The sequence below is a fragment of the Hemibagrus wyckioides genome, linkage group LG01 (genome assembly GCF_019097595.1).
Source record: "Hemibagrus wyckioides isolate EC202008001 linkage group LG01, SWU_Hwy_1.0, whole genome shotgun sequence".
NCBI lineage: Eukaryota > Metazoa > Chordata > Actinopteri > Siluriformes > Bagridae > Hemibagrus > Hemibagrus wyckioides.
In genome coordinates, this window is record NC_080710.1 from 30,201,794 (window position 1) to 30,221,220 (window position 19,427).

The 19,427-nt window shown below is 42.2% G+C and overlaps 8 non-coding genes across 8 annotated transcripts; all 8 read left to right on the plus strand.

Moving 5' to 3' along the window:
• The first annotated feature begins 5,874 nt into the window (after positions 1 to 5,874).
• On the plus strand, positions 5,875 to 6,038 carry LOC131361785 (U1 spliceosomal RNA). The gene has a single exon (XR_009206082.1). It is a non-coding gene; the product is annotated as a U1 spliceosomal RNA (small nuclear RNA).
• Positions 6,039 to 6,385: 347 nt separating this feature from the next.
• On the plus strand, positions 6,386 to 6,549 carry LOC131361842 (U1 spliceosomal RNA). The gene has a single exon (XR_009206104.1). It is a non-coding gene; the product is annotated as a U1 spliceosomal RNA (small nuclear RNA).
• Positions 6,550 to 7,022: 473 nt separating this feature from the next.
• Positions 7,023 to 7,187, plus strand: LOC131361752 (U1 spliceosomal RNA). The gene has a single exon (XR_009206078.1). It is a non-coding gene; the product is annotated as a U1 spliceosomal RNA (small nuclear RNA).
• A 355-nt stretch (positions 7,188 to 7,542) lies between these two features.
• LOC131361833 (U1 spliceosomal RNA) lies at positions 7,543 to 7,706 on the plus strand. The gene has a single exon (XR_009206102.1). It is a non-coding gene; the product is annotated as a U1 spliceosomal RNA (small nuclear RNA).
• A 464-nt stretch (positions 7,707 to 8,170) lies between these two features.
• On the plus strand, positions 8,171 to 8,335 carry LOC131361746 (U1 spliceosomal RNA). The gene has a single exon (XR_009206077.1). It is a non-coding gene; the product is annotated as a U1 spliceosomal RNA (small nuclear RNA).
• A 355-nt stretch (positions 8,336 to 8,690) lies between these two features.
• Positions 8,691 to 8,854, plus strand: LOC131361736 (U1 spliceosomal RNA). The gene has a single exon (XR_009206072.1). It is a non-coding gene; the product is annotated as a U1 spliceosomal RNA (small nuclear RNA).
• Positions 8,855 to 9,211: 357 nt separating this feature from the next.
• Positions 9,212 to 9,375, plus strand: LOC131361848 (U1 spliceosomal RNA). The gene has a single exon (XR_009206105.1). It is a non-coding gene; the product is annotated as a U1 spliceosomal RNA (small nuclear RNA).
• A 459-nt stretch (positions 9,376 to 9,834) lies between these two features.
• LOC131361741 (U1 spliceosomal RNA) lies at positions 9,835 to 9,999 on the plus strand. The gene has a single exon (XR_009206074.1). It is a non-coding gene; the product is annotated as a U1 spliceosomal RNA (small nuclear RNA).
• Positions 10,000 to 19,427: the final 9,428 nt, after the last annotated feature.

The window sequence follows — 19,427 nt, forward strand, 5'->3', positions numbered from 1 at the left end:
AGCTCTTTACTTGAATAAATGTCACTTATTTAATTATTTAGAAATAATTAAATCTGCATACTATTTTTTTGACTGCAGAAATTATCACAAACTCTGCAGTATTTAGGAGAGATTGCAATTTTTCCAAACTACCAAAGGTTTTCCACAGAATTAGGCCAAGGAGTGTCATGTGACATCATAACATGCGTTCAGCCAAAGCCCATTTGGATTCAAGGTAGTTGAACAATGGAACAGCAATCATAGAAATTAATTACATTTCTGTTTTCACTTGTAGGAGTTTAAAAAATAAATCTTGTAATTGCAATTTCACAATTTCACCAGTACAAGTAGTTCTCCTAGTATTCCACAAAAAAGCACAAATAATTCTAAAACTCATGTCAAGTCAAGTCAAAGTCAAAGAAGCTTTATTGTCACTTCAACCATATATAGCTGATGCAGTACACAGTGGAGTGAAACAAAATTCCTCCTAGACCAAAGGTGCAACACCTAACAGACAAACTACAGTGACGCAGACAAACACAGAATTAAACATAGAGATAAAAACTAAACTATACTTAAGGTTCAATCTTTAGTAAAAACTAGACATACAAGAGCAGAAGTGCACAGGATGACAAGACAAGACAGTGCAGACAAACAACATATAGACCGACTCTGTGCAAAAGAATAGTGTTGACAGTGAGTGCAAATTTTAAAGTTAACATGTAAACAGGATCAATATAAAGTGTAAAGTGTAATGTAAAGTGACATATGCATGCAAACAGGACAATTTTTGTGAGTGTGTCTGTATCCAGCACAATATAGTTCTCTGTTGAGAGCAGATCTCAGTTGTGTGTGTGTCCAGCACAGTTCAGTTCTCGTTGGGAACACAGTTCTCCGTTTTTGTGCATGTGTGTGTGTTGTGTGTGTCTGTGTCCCCGTGTCCAGCACAGTTCAGCTTCTCTGTTGAGATCAGATCTCGATTGTATGTGTGTGTGTGTGCGTGTGTGTGTGCGTGTGTGTGTCCCTGTGTCCGTGTCCAGCTCAGTTCAGTTCTCTGTTGAGATACCTGATTACTTGAGGGAAGAAGCTGTTCAACAGTCTGGTTGTGCGGGTCAGAATGCTTTGGTACCTCTTTCCAGACGGCAGGAGGGTGAAGAGTGTGTGTGAGGGGTGTGTGGGAGCATCCACAATGCTGTTAGCTTTGCAGATGCAGCATGTGGAGTAAATATCTGTGATAGAGGGAAGAGAGACTCCGATGATCTTCTCAGCTGTCCTCACTATCCGCACAGTGCAATTCCCAAACCAGGCAGTGATGCAGCTGCTCAGGATGCTCTCGATGGGCCCTCTGTAGAAGGTGGTCAGGATGGGAAGTGGAAGATTAGCCTTCCACAGCCTTCGCAGGAAGTAGAGACGCTGCTGGGCTTTTCTGGTGATGAAGCTGATGTTGAGTGACCAGGTGAGGTCCTCTTGACATTAAACTAAACTACTACAAAACGCCTGTTCTCAGCACAGGGGGAGCTGTAGGGTTTCACATCAACTGTATAAGTATGTTTATTTTGACATTCAGTTCATTTGATTCCTCGTTTTGTGCACATCTCCCTACTAATCCTATTAATTGACCTTTTGAATTTAAGCAGCTTTTGTTGTCCTGTTGTTATTATATAAAGAATTTCGACTTGTGACTACATCTTCCAACTCTTCATTTGTGACAGTTCCTGAGATGATTTATAATAATCCTTGGATGATTTATAATTAAACATTACTTGGTTAAGATCATAGCATTGTGTGTAGAAAATGAAATTATAAATTTCAAAGATACTGATTAAACATCTTAACCTCCTAATTATAAAATTCAGCACAAGCTGTTTCTATTTTCTTGCAGCACACAACATGAACACAGCTAAATAAGAATGAATGGTGAATAAGAAATGCTATGGGCTGTTGGATGGTGCCATTATCATATTATTACTATAATAACATTTAGCAAGAGCTATTACAAAAATTAGCCACAGTGTGGGTCACAAAGCCCAGGACAAGTCCATGAACTTTAATGCTCCCACAGCGAACTGAGCCAAGATTCCACAAAAAGCAATGCAGCTCAAATATAATTGTTAAATGGTAAAGCAAGCATCACAATGAACACTCTCTCGCAGTTAAAATGATCTTAAATTTGTAATACTTATTGTAATACCGAAGTACAAAGTCTTTTTAAAAAACATTCTATTAAGAGCTACAATCATGTTTACCTAACTAAGACTTTGACATGCTATCTCACTTTGACATGGTATGTTTTCTTGAATCCAGGAAATGGTGAGAGATGGTCACTGTAACAAGAATGGGGAAAAAATGTTATAATTTAGACATCATGTTCTTCTCCTCTCCATTTTTGTTTCAAGATACTAAAAAACATCTTTGGTAGCATATTAGGGGTGCTTTCACTGCATGAAAAGTGTGATTTTCGTCAGTTAACGACACTGTAAATTGCCACAGAATTTCAGGTTAAAGACTGTTCACGGGAATGTGCAGGCACCACAGATAATTCTCGGGAACTGCCAAAAATTGACATGAAATAGGCTTGGCAGTTGACCCCCCCCCCATGTTCCTATCACCTTGGCCTGGGTTTAGCTTTCATATGTAAATGACTACAGTGAGCTATACAAATGCAAACCAGGGTAGTGTGGGGAGGGGGGACTCACTGATTGAGAGTGGGCTTATTACCCAAATGTAAAGAAAATCTAGTATAAAAAGCTCAGTCTTATTTTAATTATAGATTTTTAAATTGTTGCTTGAATTTTGAATTGAGATTTGTCTTACACAGTGTCCTAACTACACGCGAGTAAAATGTATGTTTTCCATGTTAATCAGTTTTTGTCCTGACCAGACTAACCAGTTTTAGAAACTGTTTTTCTTTCTGCAACGGCGCGGCTGACAGCTCCTATACAGAGATCTCAATGAAAGTTCTGCACATTATTAATATTAATCACCAAACATGGATGAGGAGAGACTGATTATAGACATTTAATAGCAGAAATATATAATAAATCCCTCACGTTTTATAAGGAAAGCCATAAGAAGTGGAGGGGTGTATCTCTCTACGCATGTGTGCTCTTGTATGTATGTGTGTGCGGATTGCAATCTCTTCAGCTGCAGTATGCGAAAGCACACAAACAGAGAAAAACTGTTATGATTGGCTGTGTTTTATGATTGATCGTGTTCAGTATGGACACAAATTTCCCATTGCTGGAATCATATCACATCGCGTCTAGTTAGACTAATTACCTTGTGTACCACTAAAAGACACAAAACATTAATAATAATAAACAAATAAGTGTGTGTGTGATATATATATATATATATATATGTATATGGGTTGTGTTTAAATGTTGTCTTGTTAATATTTATATATATATATATATTTATTTGTTTTATGTATGTATGTATGTATGTATGTATATATATATATATATATATATATATATATATATATATATATATATAATATTATATTATATTATATTTATATTTATATATATATATATATTTATATTTATATATATATATATATATATATATATATATATATATATATATATATATAAATTATAAATGACAAGTAAAAACAAATAAATGTTTTTTTTATAAACAACCATACCAAAATAAAGAAAATCCACATTTGTTCAATGCTTTATCAATTCAGTTTATTTATCTAACACATTTAATGAAAGTGAAGTCAACTGAGCGATATTGTCATTCTGCTACATGTAGGAACATACAGTGGAACAAAATGTTGTATCTCTAAGGCTCTAAGGACCAAATTACACAACAGAAAATACTTTTTATTGTATACAACTAACAAAGTATATAGCAAATGATTACATAAAGTAAAAAAAAAATAGTATAACATTTTAAGACAATAGTCTGATCCTCACAGCACTCCTAGACCTGTATATAGGTTTATATTTACCTCCTCGCTCTACAATGGCTAGCCAAGGAACTGAAGAGGAAGAGGTGGCTGCACAATCCTAAAATCTAAATTCTAATTCTTCTAACGACATAACCCATGCTTTCATTTGGCAGAACCAGTGTAAGTTTTGTAACAAAGCATTTTCCTTGTATTTTGTAGGAGGCAGTCCGTCCGCTACACAACTCTGAGGAAACTGTAGGCGCTATGACCCGGAGCACGGGTACGGATTAAAGATATGGGCTAACATGCACTCGGTTGTTTCAGAAGCAAATAAACACGTTGTTTTAACTCTGTAGTTTTTCCCTCCACAGATTAAGCTCGCCATATAATGAGACAGTCTCCTCATTTCAGTGGAGCACTGTCCATAAGCCCGGAATTGCGCGATGAAGGCCTGGATAAAGATGTCTTTGTTGGTATAAGTAATTTTCACTGTGTTGTTGTTATTGATGTTATTTGGTTGCTAGATTCAAGAAGCTTTGTCATTTCAACCACATATATCTGACGCAGTACATGAAATGAAACACCGTTTCTCCAGGACCTGGTGCTACAGAAACATACAACACAGAGTTCAAACACAAGAATAACAGAGCTAGGACCGAAAGTTCGTCCAAGCCACGTAAAGTGTTATTATATTTTGTGGTCACCATGTTGTTGTTCTTAATTCTGTTTTTGTTATTTATCTGTGTAGTTATGTTTAGTTGGTTGTAGTTTTTTAAAAAACCCATTCATTTTTTTCTAGTTGCCTGTAAGATATACTACGAGACCGTGTGTAGAAATTTCTGGTACAGCCAGCCAGAGATAGCAAATGTGGCTGCAGCTAATGAGACCTCAGCCCGGAGTCGCCAGAGGAGGAAGAGCGTAAGACAGATTAGAAATAAATTTGTTTTACTTATTTCTGTTGCATTAGTATAAACTGTAATGATTTACACATTGCTTATTATATGTAACAATTGTGTTTTCAGCTAGGCAAAGTGTACTGGCTACGGACAAAGTGGGTTTCTGGAGGGGAATCACCGCTGACATGATGTCAGATGAAGAAGACGGTGCCGTTGATGGAGTCTCGGGGTGGATTGTGAGACCCCCATCATTCAGCAGCCAGGAGCTCAGCAATCTGAGTGCTAAGCTGCAGACAAGACTAGAAGCCAGTCCAAAGTGTGCAGCACTGCATCACCGGCGTCTGTGAACTGGGCTTCTGTCTAACAGAACACCACCCGCATACCTATGATGCAGAGGCAGCAAAAAGACATTTGATGCCAAACGTGATGCCATGAAAATAATCTCTGGCTACTTTTTGTGTATTTATATTGCATATGTCTTTTTAATAAAACTCTTACATTTAATCAGCATGTCTCTCCCAAATGTCTGTATGACACCTATATCGTTATAATATATCTTTAACAATTTTTATAGATTAATATAATGAATAAATATAAATAAGAATATTATTATTTATATAATAAATAGATAACAAAAGGGAAAAGGGAGGGGTTTACTCAAAACAGTATTATAATTGCGCAGACTGACCAATAGCGACACATGTCAGCCAATCACAGGGGATCTTTCTGTTTTAAAAATTGTGCTTTCATCCAATAGGTACGGTAGAACATTCAAGGTGGTTTCATTCATATGCTAATTCGCATTTCTCACCGTGTACCTCCAGACACACCTCCCTTCCTATACACCCCCTGGTAAAAAAGAGACTGTTTCTGTCACTCGTGAACAGGAACTTCCCAGGCTGGGAATTGTTGATAACTGCCGGTGATTAGAGGGGTTATCGGGCATTCACGGGGACGAAAATCTGCCTATTCATGCAGTTTTTGAAAATGTATTCAATCACAGTTTAGTAGTCTAATCAAAGTTGAGAAACTCTAATTAAGCTTAAAAATTAAATTTTAAAAATAATCATTGTCTCCTTCTGCAGACTCGGAAGTTTACTTACCTGGCAGGGGCAAAACCATGATCAAGGAGGTGGTTTGCCTAAAGCGAGGCTCAGCCATTGCACTCGGGCTGTGCTGACCTTTCTGAATTCCCCAAATGCGGGAATCTCGACTGCATAATTTCTGATAGTGGGGGACTGCGTTCGCGCTCTCTCCTTTTCTCATGACTCTGGTGGGGAAAGAAAGACAGATGCTTCCTAACTGCAAGCTGCTCTTGTGGATTATCTTATTTATTTAGTAGGTGGGGGACTGAAACGGTGACAGGAGTTCAGGCGTAGACAGGTGTGTTGTTTTTACAATACACTTGAAGGTGAAAGAGAGGTGCAAAGTCTAGTTTTGTCCATATCCTGAACGACCAGTAGAGGGAGCCAACATATCCCTCTGGTATGTTGAGCTGACTTGGAAGGGGATGGGCCAGAAAAGGACCTGCCCTGAGGCCTTGTGTTTACCCTCGGCCAGCTGCCTACAGCCTTGCAGGGCACATCTCAGCCAGACAGACTGCTTCATACTTACCTGGCAGGGGCAATACCATGATCAAGGAGGTGGATTGCCCAAAGTAAGGTTCAGCTATTGTACTCAGGCTGTGCTGACCTTTGCGAATTCCCCAAATGTGGGAATCTTGACTGCATAATTTCTGATAGTGGGGGACTGCGTTTGCACTCTCCCCTTTTCTAATGACTCTGGTGTAAAAAAAAAAAAAAAGACAAATGCTTCTTAACTGCCAGCTGGTCTTGCAGATTATCTTGTTTATTTAGTAGGGGGGGGACTGCGTTTGCGCTCTCCCCTTTTCTCATGACTCTGGTGTAAAAAAAAAAAAAAAAAGACAGATGCTTCTTAACTGCCAGCTGGTCTTGTAGATTATCTTGTTTGTTTAGTAGGTGGGGGACTGAAAAAGTGTCAGGAGTTCAGCCGTAGCCAGGTGTGTTGTTTTTTACAATACACTTGAAGGTGAAAGAGAGGTGCAAAGTCTAGTTTTGTCCATATCCTGAACGACCAGTAGAGGGAGCCAAGATATCTCTCTGGTATGTTGAGCTGACTTGGAAGGGGATGGGCCAGAAAAGGACCTGCCCTGAGGCCTTGTGTTTCCCTTGGCCAGCTGCCTACAGCCTTGCAGGGCACATCTCAGCCAGACAGGCTGTGTCCTACTTGCATTGCAGGGGCAATACCATGCTCAAGGAGGTGCTTTGCCCAAACTGAGACTCCAGCCATTGGCCTTGGGCTGTGCTGACATTTGTGAAATCCCCAAATGCAGGAATCTTGACTGCATAATTTCTGATAGTGGGGGACTGCGTTTGCTCTTTTCCCTTTTCTTGTGACTCTGGTAGAAAAAAAAGACAGATGCTTCTTAACTGCTAGCTGGTCTTGTGGATTATCTTGTTTGTTGGTTTGTTTAGTAGATGAGGGATTGAAAAAGTGTCAGGAGTTCAGGCGTAGCCAGGTGTGTTGTTTTTTACAATACATTTGAAGGTGAAAGAGAGGTGCAAAGTCTAGTTTTGTCCATATCCTGAACGACCAGTAGAGGGAGCCAACATATCCCTCTGGTATGTTGAGCTGACTTGGAAGGGGATGGGCCAGAAAAGGACCTGCCCTGAGGCCTTGTGTTTACCCTCGGCCAGCTGCCTACAGCCTTGCAGGGCACATCTCAGCCAGACAGACTGCTTCATACTTACCTGGCAGGGGCAATACCATGATCAAGGAGGTGGATTGCCCAAAGCAAGGCTCAGCCATTGTACTCAGGCTGTGCTGACCTTTGCGAATTCCCCAAATGTGGGAATCTCGACTGCCTAATTTCTGATAGTGGGGGACTGTGTTTGCACTCTCCCCTTTTCTAATGACTCTGGTGTAAAAAAAAAAAGACAAATGCTTCTTAACTGCCAGCTGGTCTTGCAGATTATCTTGTTTATTTAGTAGGGGGGGGACTGCGTTTGCGCTCTCCCCTTTTCTCATGACTCTGGTGTAAAAAAAAAAAAGACAGATGCTTCTTAACTGCCAGCTGGTCTTGTAGATTATCTTGTTTGTTTAGTAGGTGGGGGACTGAAAAAGTGTCAGGAGTTCAGCCGTAGCCAGGTGTGTTGTTTTTTACAATACACTTGAAGGTGAAAGAGAGGTGCAAAGTCTAGTTTTGTCCATATCCTGAACGACCAGTAGAGGGAGCCAAGATATCTCTCTGGTATGTTGAGCTGACTTGGAAGGGGATGGGCCAGAAAAGGACCTGCCCTGAGGCCTTGTGTTTCCCTTGGCCAGCTGCCTACAGCCTTGCAGGGCACATCTCAGCCAGACAGGCTGTGTCCTACTTGCATTGCAGGGGCAATACCATGCTCAAGGAGGTGCTTTGCCCAAACTGAGACTCCAGCCATTGGCCTTGGGCTGTGCTGACATTTGTAAAATCCCCAAATGCAGGAATCTTGACTGCATAATTTCTGATAGTGGGGGACTGCGTTTGCTCTTTTCCCTTTTCTTGTGACTATGGTAGAAAAAAAAGACAGATGCTTCTTAACTGCTAGCTGGTCTTGTGGATTATCTTGTTTGTTGGTTTGTTTAGTAGATGAGGGATTGAAAAAGTGTCAGGAGTTCGGGCGTAGCCAGGTGTGTTGTTTTTTACAATACACTTGAAGGTGAAAGAGAGGTGCAAAGACTAGTTTTGTCCATATCCTGAATGACCAGTAGAGGGAGCCAACATATCCCTCTGGTATCTTGAGCTGACTTGGAAGGGGATGGGCCAGAAAAGGACCTGCCCTGAGGCCTTGTGTTTACCGTCGGCCAGCTGCCTACAGCCTTGCAGGGCACATCTCAGCCAGACAAGCCATGTCATACTTATCTTGTAAGAGCAATACCATGATCAAATAGGTGGTTTGCCCAAAGTGAGGCTCAGCTATTGCACTCGGGCTTTGCTGACCTTTGCGAATTCCCCAAAAGTGGGACTCTCCACTGCATAATTTCTGATAGTGGGGGACTGTGTTTGTGCTCTCCCCTTTTCTCAAGACTCTGGTGGAAAAAAAAAGAGAGATGCTTCTTAACTGCCAGCTGGTCTTGTGGATTATCTTGTTTGTTGGTTTGTTTAGTAGGGGGGGGTACTGAAAAAGAGTCAGGAATTCAGACGTAGCCTGGTGTGTTGTTTTTTACAATACACTTGAAGGTGAAAGAGAGGTGCAAAGTCTAGTTTTGTCCATATCCTGAACGACCAGTAGAGGGAGCCAACATATCCCTCTGGTATGTTGAGCTGACTTGGAAGGGGATGGGCCAGAAAAGGACCTGCCCTGAGGCCTTGTGTTTACCCTCGGCCAGCTGCCTACAGCCTTGCAGGGCACATCTCAGCCAGAGAGGCTGCTTCATACTTACCTGGCAGGGGCAATACCATGATCAAGGGGATGGATTGCCCAAAGCAAGGCTCAGCCATTGCACTCAGGCTGTGTTGACCTTTGCGAATTCCCCAAAAGCAGGAATTTCAACTGCATAATTTCTGATAGTGGGGGACTGCGTTTGCGCTCTCCCCTTTTCTCATGACTCTGGTGGGCAAAAAAAAGACAGATGCTTCTTAACTGCCAGCTAGTCTTGTGGATTATCTTGTTTGTTTAGTAGGTGGGGGATTGTGTTCACACTTGCCCCTTTTCTCATGACTCTGGTGGAAAAAAAAGACAGATGCTTCTTAACTGCTAGCTGGTCTTGTGGATTATGTTGTTTGTTTAATAGGTGGGGGACTGAAAAAGTGTCAGGAGTTCAAGCCTAGCCAGGTGTGTTGTTTTTTACAATACACTTGAAGGTGAAAGAGAGGTGCAAAGTCTAGTTTTGTCCATATCCTGAACGACCAGTAGAGGGAGCCAACATATCTCTCTGGTATGTTGAGCTGACTTGGAAGGGGATGGGCCAGAAAAGGACCTGCCCTGAGGCCTTGTGTTTCCCTTGGCCAGCTGCCTACAGCCTTGCAGGGCACATCTCAGCCAGACAGGCTGCTTTATGCTTACCTTGCAGGGGCAATACCATGCTCAAGGAGGTGGTTTGCCCAAACCGAGACTCCAGCCATTGGCCTTGGGCTGTGCTGACCTTTGCGAGTTCCCCAAATGCAGGAATCTTGACTGCATAATTTCTGATAGTGGGGGACTGCGTTTGCTCTTTCCCCTTTTCTTGTGACTCTGGTGGAAAAAAAAGACAGATGCTTCTTAACTGCAAGCTGGTCTTGTGGATTATTTTGTTTGTTGGTTTGTTTAGTAGATGAGGGATTGAAAAAGTGTCAGGAGTTCAGGCATAGCCAGGTGTGTTGCCAGCTGGTCTTGTGGGTTATCTTGTTTGTTTAGTAGGTGGGGGACTGCGTTCACGCTCTCCCCTTTTCTCATGACTCTGGTGGAAAAAAAAGACAGATGCTTCTTAACTGCAAGCTGGTGTTCCGGATTATCTTATTTATTACTAGGTGGGGGACTGAAACGGTGACAGGAGTTCAGGCGTAGCCAGGTGTGTTTTTTACAATACACTTGAAGGTGAAAGAGAGGTGCAAAGTCTAGTTTTGTCCATATCCTGAATGACCAGTAGAGGGAGCCAACATATCCCTCTGGTATGTTAAGCTGACTTGGAAGGGGATGGGCCAGAATCTCAACTGCATAATTTCTGATAGTGGTTGTCAAGACTTTGCTAGAAAAAAAAAAAGACAGGTGTGTCCTATCTGCCAGCTGGACTTGTGTATTATCTTGTTTGTTTAATAGCTGGGCTGTGTGGACCTTTCTGTATAATTAATGCATGGAATTTAATGTTACATCCCAGTCTAGGTGTGAGAAAAGCAAGGGGTTTGTTAAAGCATGCAATAGAATATGGAACACACATTCCAAATGTGAATTCTGGGTAAATATATGTGCAACACATTGAAATCTGTGAACAGGATGGACAAAGGTCAAAATAACAAACAGAAACCCACTGGGGTTAGGGACTAACTGACCTACACACATCCACAATACAAAACATATTCACAATGCAAGCAAATGAACATCGAAGCTACCTCTATTGCCTTCCATCACAGCTTTATACTGCCACTCATTACTGACATCATCTTAGGGCCAGATATGATAACACTTAAAGAGGGAGCAGTAGAAATTCTTGGGCTGGAGAATGGAATGATCCAACCTAAAGTACTAAACATACAAATACAAAAAATGTGCAACACTACCCATACCTCACAGGTTGTAACATTCATTATAGCTAGTTATAGCTAGCTATAACATTTGCCATGAAAAAAGCAATCCAATCATTCTATTTGAAATGCATGCTGCCATGCATATTAGTATTTTTTTTTCTTTATCGTTTGTTTGCTTGGATGGTTATGGTCTACGATCACCTTGCTGTATTACAGTTTCTATAATGGAACATGTGTAACAGAAGGGATTACAACAATATAAATTGACTTTTTTGTATATAATATAAAAGATATTATTTATTGATTTGCAATCACTTAATGTACTACTAGTCATGACATATTTTAAGTGCCTGTGGTGTAAGTGAAATTCTATACAGCTCTAGTTTTAGAACAGTACTCTTGTCTCAAATTTGGATATAAGGTTCCTAAACCATACATAATGATTGTTATTGCTGACCTTATGAATTGACAGTATAGTCATCTGGTGCAACTGGCCCATGGTAGTAATTGCTGCCTACTATTTGGTGAGTTATTTAAACATTTGGGGTTTTAATTTTTGCTTGGCTGTGAAGTTAAGAATGGCAAGATCAGATCAACAGATTATATTAAACAAATAAAAAGTCTGAGAGTTCTTGGCCTTTTAGTGTGCTCATGTGTAATTATTAAGTATCTTGTTAATTAGATAAAAATACAGCTTGTCTGTAGGGATGTAACAATACTCCATGACATGATGCATCAAGATGCAAAAATGTGAATTGTTGAAATTGTGAATTGTGCATCTCATGCAATTGCACTGTGCAACAGATAGAGTTACAGAGAAAGCAGGCTGGTCATGTGATTGTGTTCTTTGGTGGAGAGCCTACCACATCATTTGCATTTGTAAACTGACCAATAGCTAGATAGTTCTGTGGTAACATGCATTATACTTTATACAGTGAAATGGCCATGTTATAATAGTTGCAAAGTAGCTTTCAGACAACACCAAATGCATTCCTCTGTGAGCTATATTGTTCAAGAAGGAGCTTATTATGTTTCAATCAATGATTTTCAAAGTATATGTGTTAAACTGGTTATCAACCAAAATGTCAGTCACAGTGGTTTATTGGTTTACATGTTGGGAAACAGACGCAACTTAAGTTTGTTAGAGAATATGGTGAGCAACAAAGCTAATAGGCTGAGAAAGTTTCAGAGGCAGAATTCACATTCCACCTTCATTGTGTTGGCATTCTTACCTCCTTCCAGTGACTTGTCAAGTACCTGTCAAGTTTCGACTTAACTCTTCCCTAAGTCTCTACAGCTCTCAAGGACACTTACTACACGCACATATTAAATCATATTTAAATATTGTTTTCACCCAAACTGCACATCATTTGTAGGTATTCTTTATAAATCCTTACCTTTTGCTTATTAACACTTTCAGGTAATAAGTTTTGCTGATGAAGCTCAGCAAGTCTAAATGAACTCAGTTCTACTTTTCCTTAGTTCTACTTTCAGTCATGAAATATCCTGTGGTAAAACGTCCTGCCTTCCATCAGCTAGGATTTTTTAATATGTACGTAGGCACTCACATACTGCTTTATCTAACGACATTTAAAAAATTGAAGAATTGTTCACCATTACCACACAAACTACTACACTAGGACAATGCTAATAAAATGCAAGTCACTACAATTAAAGCAGATTATTTGGTACTTTGGTAGACCTGCTGTCATCTCCATATCTAATCCTGACTTAAATCATACCGAGGAGAATGGTAATGGTGTCAAATATATTAAAAGCCTTGAAAAGTTTTTTCCTTTGCTTATGGTAGTGTAAGGACGCACTCGAGGCAGGCGTGGTAGAATCCATATGCAGATCTTTATTCACAAAACGGCAGGCAAGAATCGGAATCGATATGGCTAAGCGAAAGGGTCAAAAACCGGAAAATCAAGAACTAGCGAACAGAAACCAAAACCGCAAAACCGAGACTCGTAGAAAACAGTAACAGGCAAAGATCATACACGTAGCAGGCAATCAGGAACAATAAACAAGGCTTGGTAAGTAATCCACTAGAGAGAACAATACTTCGCAGGGAACAATAGGCAGCATGCTGCTTAAATACCCGAGTAAGACAGGAAGTGAGTTTGCAAATGTCAATATTCGGGTGATGGCTCCCTCTGGTGCTCTGGTTCTGCAAGCATCGTTACAGAACCCCCCCCTCTAGGAACACCTCCAGGTGTTCGTCAACGCGGGCGCCCCCGTGGACGAGGAGCAGGTCGATTCGGGAAGCTCAGATGGAATTCCTCAGTGAGCGAGGGGTCGAGAATGTCCTGTGCATTAACCCAACAACGCTCCTCTGGGCCGTAACCCTCCCAATCCACCAGATACTGAAGGCGGCCACCTTGACGACGGGAATTCAGGATGGTCGCACCTGGTAGGCAAGGGAGCCATCAATGTCCAGTGGTGGGGGAGGTTCAGTGATAGCGGGGCCGGTGGATTGAGGCTCGTGGAAGGGCTTGAGTAAAGACACATGGAAGGTAGGCGAGATACGATACGATGCTGGAAGCTCAAGGTGGAAAGAAACTGGATTAACTTGGCGTAGAATTTTAAACGGGCCAATAAACTTGGGGCTTAACTTATGACAAGGAAGTTTTAGTTTTATATTCCTAGTAGAAAGCCACACCTTCTGACCCACTCGGTAACCTGGGTGGGGGCGCCGACGCTGGTTAGCTTGGAGCTCTTGTCGTCGGATCGCTCTCTGGAGACGAACATGGGCTCTTTCCCAGACCTCCTGACTACGTCTTGCCCAGTCTTCAACTGTAGGCACATCCGAGGGTTCCCCAGACCAAGGAAAGAGCGGAGGTTGATAGCCCAATACACATTGGAAGGGAGTTAAGCCGGTCGAGGAGTGGCGCAACGAGTTTTGGGCATACTCAGCCCAGGGGAGAAACTCACTCCAACGGTGTTGCTCATGGCTGCAGTATGTTCTTAGGAACCTCCCAATTTCTTGATTAAGCCATTCCGCTTGGCCATTGGACTGGGGGTGATACCCTGAGCTGAGGCTGACATTGATCCCGAGTTGTTTGCAAAACTCCGACCACACACGAGATGTGAACTGTGGGCCGCGATCAGAAACAATGTCCTCGGGTAAACCATAGTGACGGAAGATGTTTTGGAAAACATCTGTGGCTGATTCCATGGCAGTAGGCAGACCTTTCATGGGGATTAACTTGCAGGACTTGGAAAAGCGGTCAATTACAACCATGACTGTGGTGAAACCTCGAGAGACAGGGAGGTCTGTGAGAAAGTCTAATTTCACTCTAATTTCACGTTCAATTTCACTCATCAGATCCCACTGCACAGGAGCTACTTGGACAGATGGTGGAAGGATAGGCTCTGGGCTGGATAGTGGCTCCAGGGTTTCATGGATTCACGACAGGGCATCTGCTTTCCCATTCTTAGACCCGGGGCGGTAGGAGACTGAAAACTTGAATCATGTAAAGAATAGCGCCCACCTAGCTTGCCGTGGGTTGAGACGCTTGGCTTCCCGAAGATAGGCCAGATTTCTGTGATCGGTAAGGACCAGGAACGGGTGGCGGGCCCCTTCGAGCCAGTGCCTCCATTCTTCCAGGGCAGCCTTTATCGATAGTAGTTCCCGGTTCCCTACGTCATAATTCATTTCGGCCGGTGTGAGCTTTCGGCAGAAAAAGGCACAAGGATGCAGTTTTCCGGACTCTGGTTGACGTTGAGAAAGCACAGCCCCTATCCCACAGCTCGAAGCGTCCACCTCCACTACGAATGGCCGCTCAGGGTTAGGATGACGGAGTATCGGAGCGGAAGAAAAACTTTTCTTAAGTTTCTGAAAAGCAGCTCTGGCATGATCAATCCACTTTAATTTCTTGGGCTTGTCTTTCAGCAGTGAAGTCATTGGGCTAGCAATGGTACTGTAGTTCCTGATGAATCTCCTGTAAAAGTTCGCAAATCCAAGGAAGCGTTGCAAACCCTTGATGGAGGTAGGTTCGGGCCAGGATGTAATGGCGGCCACTTTCGATTGATCCATTTCTACTCCTTCATGCGAGATTACATATCCTAGAAATGTTACCGTGGAACGGTGAAACTCACATTTCTCCAGTTTCACAGAGATTGTGGTTGGTGAGGCGTTGGAGGACAGCACGAACATGAGAAATGTGTTGATCTAGGCTGGCGGAATATATGAGGATGTCATCTATGTAAGCAATGACGAATTTGTTTAGCATATCCCTGAACACTTCATTGATAAGTGACTGGAAGACGGCGGGGGCGTTCGTGAGTCCATATGGCATGACCAGATACTCGTAATGTCCATGTGTTGTGTGAAACGCTGTCTTCCATTCGTCGCCCTCCTTTATCCGGATGAGATTGTAGGCGCTGCACAGGTCAAGCTTGGTGAAGATTTTGGCTCCTTGTAACTGTTCGAGGGCTGCGGGAACCAGGGGAAGAGGGTAAGGATACGGGACTGTGATTGCGTTCAGGCCTCGGAAGTCAATGCAGGGTCGAAGGCCGCCGTCCTTCTTTTCTACGAAGAAGAACCCTGCTGCCGCTGGTGAGGTAGACGGGCGGATGTATCCAGCTGCAAGTGCTTCCTCAATATATTCCTCCATAGCAAGCTTTTCAGGAAGTGACAGGGGGTAAATGCGATTCTTAGGTGGCGTGGTGTTCGGAAGAACGTCAATGGCACAGTCCCAGGGTTGATGTGTGGGTAATCTGGCGGCCTTTTCTTTACTGAAGACCTCTTGGAAATCTTGGTATTCTTTAGGGAGTGTGATTTGGAGCGATGATTCGGGGCTTTCGATAGACGTGGAAAGGCATGGACGGGTTATCGGGCTGCAAAAACAGTTCTCTAGGCAGAAGGTAGACCACCTTTTTAATTCCCCCTCCTTCCATGAAATGTCCGGGTCATGAAGTTGAAGCCAGGGAAGGCCTAGGACGACAGGGTTTGATGGTGAGGAAATAACGAAAAATCTCAGTCTTTCTCTGTGAAATAATCCGATCTGAACCTCCATGAGAGGTGTGTGGTGAGTAAGAAGGCCCTCCCCAATGGGTTGATCATTTATGACAGTGACTTTTAACGGCGGAGTGCATGGGATAGTAGATAGGCCGAGCTCACGGACCAGGTTGCTGTCTATCAGGTTCACTGCTGATCCGGAGTCAACCAGCGCTGTGACGAAAAAACGAGAGTCATTGTGAAGGACGAAGGCAGGAAGAGAAACCTTCGAAACCAGCTTCATGACTTCTCTCTGGGATGTGGCAGGCTTCTCTGGGCATTGGAGGACTCTGTGACCTGGTTGTCCACAGTAGAAGCACAGCTGCAGCTGCACACGGCGTTCGCGCTCAACCTCAGAAACACGAGACCTCCCCAGTTGCATAGGCTCGGTGACTTCCTCCTTCTGGCTGTGGTATTCCATAGTGCCACGTGGTGAGGAACGAGGTGTGGGGGTGCGAGTACGATGCTGGCGCCGCAGGTTGTCAAGGCGAATAGCAGTGGATATGTACTGGGAGAGAGTAACATCAGTGTCTCTGCACGCCATTTCCGCCTTCAGCTCTCTAGTAAGTCCTTCCCGAAACACCGCTATTAATGCCGCCTCACTCCAGCCTGACTGAGCAGCGAGCGTGCGGAACTTAATAGCAAAATCAGCAGCTGTATCCGTTCCTTGGCGTAATTCCAGTAATAGGACAGAAATGTCTTTACCTCCTGCCGGATACTCAAACACTTCCCTGATCAGATTCGCAAAGTAATCAGCTGAGGTCTTGACCTGAGGATCCGAATCCCACACAGCCGAAGCCCAATCCAGCGCTTTGCCCGTCAGCAGAGATAAAAGGAATGCGCATCTGACGCTATCGCTGCATATACCTCCGGCTGTTGAGAGAAAAAGTTGTCACACTGGCGCAGGAAACCCCGGCATCGATCCGCGGCACCATCAAACTTTTCTGGCAGCGCGAAGCGTGGAATTTCACTGCGCGGAGGTGGAACTGGAGCTGCGGCGGGAGATTGTCATTGTCGTAGCAGCGCGTTGGTGGCTTTCAATGCCTCCACCTGGTCCTGGTAGAACCGGATCATATGTCCTTGGCGAACTAAGGTTGCACGAGGATCCGCTGGATTCTCTGATGGCGAAGTATTCTGTAAGGACGCACTCGAGGCAGGCGTGGTAGAATCCATATGCAGATCTTTATTCACAAAACGGCAGGCAAGAATCGGAATCGATATGGCTAAGCAAAAGGGTCAAAAACCGGAAAATCACGAACTAGCGAACAGAAACCAAAACCGCAAAACCGAGACTCGTAGAAAACAGTACCAGGCAAAGATCATACACGTAGCAGGCAATCAGGAACAATAAACAAGGCTTGGTAAGTAATCCACTAGAGAGAACAATACTTCACAGGGAACAATAGGCAGCGTGCTGCTTAAATACCCGAGTAAGACAGGAAGTGAGTTTGCAAATGTCAATATTCGGGTGATGGCTCCCTCTGGTGCTCTGGTTCTGCAAGCATCGTTACAGGTAGGAACAGAAACATACTCATATGCACAGCATTTTCATCTCGCAGCCATTAATTTACATTGTAGCTTACTTGTAATTAAACTTACTTGTGTTTTAGTTTCACTTTTCCATTTACCACATTCACAAAGTTCATTTAAATGTTCTTTACTTCACCTGCTTTACATGCAAGGTCTGATAATTAGATATTTTCTCGTAATTCATCTCAGTGTTCAATTTACAGACTGCACCGACAAATTAGCTTTAAATGGGATCTGTGGATAGGAAAATAGGAAATGCAAGAAACTATATTTGTTACAGTGAACATAAATTAAAAAGTGGCCATACCCTCACTTTTCCCTTCTGCACTGTACTAATGAAACAGACGTTTATGAGCTAAATTAGCTGTATTAAAGGTGTATTAGCACTGGGATTTCACAAGCCACTGTGGCACAAAGGAGCCTATGGACAAAAATTGAGAATCAGTGCCTCACACAAGCCACACTGGATGAGAAAAAAACTTTATTTCCTCAATTATCACATTTAAAACTTTTAAATGAGTTCTTAAACGAGAAGATAATCACTTTGGGGGCACTTTAAAGCAATGCAGCTTCATGGAACTCATTTAAAAGTTTCTAGATGTAATAACTGTTGGTTTAACTTTGAAGTTTCTTTACAGTACACTCACTATGCTCTGAATCTAAATGCTGGCATGTTTATCTTCATTTATCCTAACAGCTTCAGCTAACATGCTAACATCTTGAATACAGTGGTCCAGATGTTCGCTTTACCCAAGATTACTTCATACACAGATTCCCAAATCTTAAACACTTTCCGTTCTTGCTGAGGGTGAAATGATACACATGGGCTGACTAGAGCTGTGTAGACACGTTATTAAAGGAGGAGCTGTTTTATCATAGGAGCAGCAACAATCCTATCAATTGTATTAAAGTAAAATTAATTCATCTTTCTTTTGCATGTTTATTTTAGATTTAGAATGAACAAATAATGGAACACAACATACAAGAACCCATTGTATATTTGGAGTGGTTTCCAGCCAGTGTATTTTTATATGCAAATATTTATATGCATTTCAATGTACATTAAATAAGATCATCTAAAAATAACAAGCAATACACACGCAAAGAACACAAAAAGGCTTTATCTCATATTTCATTCTATGATTATTTACCAGGCTTTGAATATAATTTTATACTTATATTTATACAAGCGTTTCACGTCCTTCCTTCCGTCTCACAAGCATTCACATAAGAGTCTGCTTCATTTTCATTAATAAATGTGGCCAAGAACCACCTACATTCACAGTTTGTCATGGCAGAAAATCAACCAAAAACCTTCCCACTGCAAAAGCATGAATGTATCTCATTATCTTATCAAAACTCTATAATTTTAAAGGTGTGATTTTTTAAATCTGTATTCAATCCAGTGACTGTATCTTCTTAATTTTTACTGACACAACCCAGCATACAGATGTGTGTATTACGTATTAAGCCAGTCTGATTGCACCCTTCAAGATCCTGGAGCTTGTGGCCTAAAAAGTGTACATCTTTGATCAGCTGCTTTTGACTTTGTTGATGGTGCATCAGAGGCACCCATTAAATGATTGTTCTCAGAACATAGACCTTTTGACTAGGAAACATACAGTGGAACTGTCAACTAAGCCATAATTTCAGTAACCTAAGATCCTGAGTCTCTGAGGTTCACCAACATAAACATGAGCAACATCAAGAATTCATAATGAATGGCAAAACAACTAAATTAGTTTGTTGCCTAATCAACATGCCAAAAACATTATGCCCCAGCACTAATTTAAGGTCAAAATACTTTTATACTCACCCCTACGATTTCTTCCATCTGTGTTTGACCTTGCAGATGTCAGTGATTTGTTCTTCATGACAAGATTGTAGAAGCAGCAT